The sequence below is a fragment of the Acipenser ruthenus genome, chromosome 4 (genome assembly GCF_902713425.1).
Source record: "Acipenser ruthenus chromosome 4, fAciRut3.2 maternal haplotype, whole genome shotgun sequence".
Lineage (NCBI taxonomy): Eukaryota > Metazoa > Chordata > Actinopteri > Acipenseriformes > Acipenseridae > Acipenser > Acipenser ruthenus.
Genome location: NC_081192.1, coordinates 91990782 through 91996781, shown reverse-complemented (window position 1 = coordinate 91996781; position 6000 = coordinate 91990782).

The following is a 6000-nucleotide window of genomic DNA, read 5'->3' as shown; positions in this document are numbered from 1 at the left end:
TGTAGATATCCGTCTGGCTGGTGTTGATGGCGGAAGTGTAATGCTGGCTCCAGAGATCAGCCTATTTTGCCTCCCTGGCGCATCAGCACACACAATGGCTGCAATGCTGGCTCCAGGATCAACCACAGTGCGGGCTCCCTAGCGCATCAGCATGACAATCATCTGGACTGAGCTGAGTAGGGTACTTCTCTGGGGTCTTCAAGTGGGCACCTTCCTTGGTGTTTTGTCGACTAGCCCACGACACCTCAAGAGGGCTCGATCCCTCAGCTAAGCCCAGCTTGCTTACCTTCCTTTACATCGATGTTGCTTTCTTTTTACGATGCTTGAGGTCCCCAACCAGAATTTTTTCATCTCAAGCAGAGCCAGTTGCTATTCTTCTCTGCTGCTTCAGATAAGTTCTTCACTATGCATCGCAACTTTTGACCACTGAATCCATTGTCTCTGAGAAACCAGGTTGTGGAGTGTGCCACAAATCCTCGACAACCCACCTCCACTGGGTAAACCTGGACTCTCCATCTTTGCTGTTCCGCTTCAGCAGCTAGTTGAGCGTACTGAAGTTTCTTCCTTTCATATGCCACATCCACAGCATCCTCCCATGGCACTGTTAACTCCACCAGGTGAACAAGGCGTGCTGATCCAGACCACAAGACAATATCAGGTTGAAGGTTAGTGGTGTCAATCTCAGGTGGGAAAATAAGCAATTGTCCAACATCTGCCAGCATTTTCCAGTCTCTAGCAGCTTCCAGTTTTCCTAGACGAGTTTTGGTTTTAATACCTTTTCTTGGTGGTTACTCCCCTGGACGGAGGGATGTTGTTCTTCGTGTGTCATTATAAATCTCCTTCCCAACCTGTGAGGGCACTGTGTAAAGGGAACATAGTGCCCTGGACTGGATAATGGCCCGGACAATTCATTCCCAGGGTTAGGCGGAAGGTGGCCATCTAGAAAGGGAACGGAGCTACGGTACACCAAGTCATTGGCCCGGATGGGAAGTGATGTGGATTGGATGAGAAACAGTTGCACTCACTAACCAAGGGCGCGTGACTGACGACACAAATGGGGACGCAGTGAGGTGATCTGTTCCTTTGTTATGGTTAAGATGAACCAGAAGGAGTACTGTGATTTATCATGAGTGTTTTGTTTGTTTTGTCATGTCTAAAAATCTACTTGTTTGTTATTATTAGAGGGCTAACATGATCCAGAGCTATCGCTACAGGCCAGAATTAAACCCGGACAGCACTGCACCATTGTACACGGATAAATTGTATTTCACCACGAGCACTATAGCACTCACACTGGACTTGTGAACCTGTGGGTCTTTGTGTGTGTTCTACTGTGTTTATTATTTACGATCTGTGTCTTATTATTTCGGGACTGCAGTCCGTTGGTTTGGAACAGTGCAATACACATTGCTGTGTATTGCCTGGGATTATTCTTTGTGGTCACCAGACCAGGATTATAACAGTAAAACCTGTTTGGATTATGAACTTTGGTGTCTGTCTTCTGTTTCATAATCACATCACCACTACCCCTGCCAAACCACTTTGCTATAGTCATATATTGCTGGAATTGGTGGCAACCTGTTGGTCATACTGTGCTTGTCTTCCAATGCTAAAGCCAAACATTGCAGCACCTGGTCATGACGCCAAGTAAACAGTCCTTGGCTAAGACCCACCTTACATCTTGTCAAAATGTGTCTTAATGTAGCTGGCAATGAACACAAAGGACCCCACGGATCCTCTCCTACCCATAGATTAAGGCTCTTTGGTGATGAGAGAATATCATATGTTGACCTGATGAGGAAACTGATCCTGCTCTGTTCCATTGTCCATAGATCTTGCCAGCCAATCTTGCATTTTTCCACACTCTCCCATCTCGCCCATTCTCCCTGCTTGGCCTGGGAAACTGCCTTTACGCACATCATCCTCTCCTCCTGCTTTTGTACCTCATTGACCATGCCAGCTTCCTCCATTGAGCTGGGGCTGCTTTGTGCCATTTAGGAGGAGCTGAACTGAGACCAAGGCCTCCTCTTCCATGTTGTACTTGCCCCATGAAATTACTGATATGAAGGGCAGCCTTTGCATCTTCCGCAGCTTCCTTTGCTTCCCACTTTCTTCCAGTTTTTAACACAGGTGCTGCCTCCCTCCACATTCGTTGTGTGACTACCAATGTCATTTCCAATCAAACCTTGGCGCACTTAAACTCCTCAGTTAGAGCTGAGACAGGCAGCTGCAGTATCCTTTACCATACAGTCCCACTCTGCCGAGGCACAACTGATTAACGCTTCCAGCTTTTCTACTGTTGTCAAGGAAATAGTGAGTGGCCACAGAAGTCTTGGCAGTAGACCAAACCTAAAGCACCAGAGTTTAAGTTTGCCAGTTAAAGTGCTGCTGTCTATGCTCTTCAACCCTTGCACTGCTTGTTGTCTCACTTCTCCCACACAAACTGTGTCCTTTAGGTCCGCATCATACCATCTTCCAAGACTTTTCATAGGCTTCTCAGACACTGTTGGTATTACCTCACTGTTAATGTAGAACCTCTTATCCACTACTTTAACGTTAATTATAGAGATGCTCCTTGACTTAGTGGGCTTGAATGGCATTTGTGCCGATTCAATGTTATTGATTACTTTGCCCAATAACCGATTAGTGCAGGCTACTTTTGTAGTCATGATTGTCATGTCATCCATGTATGCTCTAATTGGTGGCAATCGCATTCCAGAAGCCAAGCGTTCTCCTCCCACTACCCATTTTGACACCCTAATAATTACTTCCATTGCCATGATAAAAGCCAGTGGAGAAATGGTGCATCCTGCCATTATTCCAATTTCTAGACATTGACGTGTAGAAAAACAAAATTGCAAATCTCTGAAGTAGGCTTTCACTAAGTTTTTTTTTTATTGTCCTCGGTACACTGAAAAAATCAAATGCTGCCCAAAGAAGCTTGTGTGGTACTGAACCATATGCATTAGCTAAATCCAGGAATGTCACATGGTGCTCCTTCCTCTCCTTTTTAGCTGTTTGAATTTGCTGCCAGATTGCCTTTTTATGTGGCTACGAAACTGACCGATAAAGGAAATGGACTGTGCAAAACGCATCATGAGTGTTAAGTGTTTTGTTTGTTTGTGGAAACTAACTGTTTGTCACTACTAGAGGGCTAACACGAGCCGGGAAGCTGTCGCTACAGGCCAGCATCAAGCCTGGCTACACTTACACCAATTGTCACTGAATATCTTGCACACAGAGCACTCACTGTCAGGAGAAGTGACCGTGTCTGTTTGGTGTGCAGAGCCAGCATTTATTATTCAACGGTCTTAACAGAGAGAAAGAGAAATAAAATGACTGTTTTGAACCGTGAACTTTGTGTTTGTCATTGCTGAAGCAACAGTACACCTGAGCACTGCAACCCACACATTCACATCCCCATACATACTGTAGGAGAGAAAGTAGAAATCTGTGTAAATGTAGTGTTAATTCTAAAAAGGCTTGCAGTGGATATGGACCTGGATTTCATATTCTCCACACAAAAAAGTATATACATCTTAATACATTTCTGCCAAAATTGTGTACATAATGCATAAAATAAGAACTACGTGAATTATGTATGGTTGATTCACTGTTGATGTATTTTATTAGAATACAAATATCTAGCAGAAAGTATGCACAGCTGTTCATATTCATATTATACCAGTAATTGGTATAAACTAGGATATTTAAAAAAACAAAGTGACTTTCAATCAATTTATATTAAAAATGCATCTGAACAACCGAATGCCCAGTTTAGTAATAATACAATCATTATTGTGTTGGCCAAAAAAAAATACATACAGCTCTAGTCCATGTTTAAATCAAGGTTATGCTTGAGTGCTGGTGTCCTTGGGTTTCTGAATACATTTCTCAGAGTTGAAATTATGGCTGAATGCATTACGATATCTTGTGGCAGATATGTTTAAATAGGACCACATTGTGACACAGTGTCTTTAAATACACCATTACTTAAATACACCATTAAGTTTGCTTATTTATTTCAGTTCCTATTCCATAATTCTGTCACCACAAAGGTCGGCATTTCTTCTTTCTTGATGTCATATTGTGAGAGCATGTGTTTTGTGTTACTGTTACTGTTTTTTGTTACTGATACTGTATATCCCAAGGGCTAGATCAAAGGTCATATTAGTCCTTCCATGTGCAAATTGCATGTTTGTACGGGAGAGGGCTGGTGATGTACAGTTACTGCATCACATTTACAACAAATGACACATTTCAGAGGAACAATTCACACAGGTGTATTTTTGAGCTCTACCATTTACAAAAATACTTCTCTGTTTGATAACACTTTACGGATCTCAAACCCAATAATTTATTGTCTTATTCCCAAAAATTTGGGGTCAGAAGGTAATGGAAAGTTAGATGGAACTCTTACTTCTATACTTTAGCAATGCACTTGTATATTAGTTACCTATTCATTTTTATAAAAAAATAAAAACTCTGCAAACTATAGCAATGTAATACATGTTTTGTATAATAGTTGATGCTAGTGTGGTCCATCTGTTTCAGATGACCTCCTGGTTCAGATGACATATGTCCTACTTCATAAACATATGGTTCAGTGCACAATTCTCTATGGCAGATGTTATTTTCTGTCCAGATTCTTTCAGACAGCCAAGTACTGTGGTCTTGGTCGTTTTGAAAATGCTGACTACCAGATGCAGTCCAATTGGTCTTACCATAAAACTTTAAATAATTGCTGGGTCTCAAATAACCACCTGTCTTCAATACGCGCCAGCTCTGCTGGCAAATATTGTAAATAAACACCGGGTCTCTATTAAACGGCGGGTCTCTGTCATTGCCATTGAAGCTGAGGAAGATGAGGAGAAGCTTGAGCGTAATTAACTGCTAATAAGTGACAGCGATGAAAGTGACTCTCAGGATTAATAAATAATAATAATAATAATAATAATAATAATAATAATAATAATAATAATAATAATAATAATAGAAAGCATAATTTAAGGTAGGCCTACTTGTAATGCATATGTGTTTAATACAGTTATTACATTATTAAAAGTTTTGATGATTGATTACCATTACATGAGAGTAGATGTTAAAACTTCATGCTGATTTGAACTCGGCTCTCGCCAAGATAAGCACCAACTAGACGTAGCTTTACAGTAAACTAATGTGATCCATCTGCATCTCCATCCATTTGCGTTGCCTTCCCTCTGATGAGATCCTTCTGCCTGGTGTTGATGGCTGAAGTGTAATGCTGGCTCCAGGGATCAGCTTATTTTGCCTCCCCAGTGCATCAGCACACATGGCTGTGATGCTGGCTCCGGGGATCAACCACAGTCCGTTTTCCCAAAGCATCAGCATGACAACCGTCTGGATTGAGCTTAGTAGGGTACATCTCTGGGGTCTTTTTTAAGTGTGTATTTTAATGCATTTTGTTGTATTAAAAATATACAAGTTTTAGATTAAACAATACTTTATTTTTGATAATAATACTTATTGCTTTTATTGTTCATTTTTAAAAACATTTTAGAAGTTTGTATTATTATTATTACTATTATTATTATTATTGTGCTGTAAGCATAGCCTATACTCCTGTGTTCTGATAGCTACAGGGCTTTTCGTGGATTTAACTGTTATTATTATTATTAACAATGGTAGATCTAATTCCGTTTTGTATACCGTATCCTTGTTAACCAGTGCATATAAAAAGACCATAATAATACTTTTGCTTTATTATTATTATCCAAGGCGACTTACAGAGACTAGGGTGTGTGAACTATGCATCAGCTGCAGAGTCACTTACAATTACATCTCACCCGAAAGACGGAGCGCACAAGGAGGTTAAGTGACTTGCTCAGGGTCACACAATGAGTCAGTGGCTGAGGTGGGATTTGAACCGGGGATCTCCTGGTTACAAGCCCTTTCCTTTAACCACTGGACCACACAGCCTCCTTTATACTTGAGGGTGTACAATACAATGTAATTTTGTTA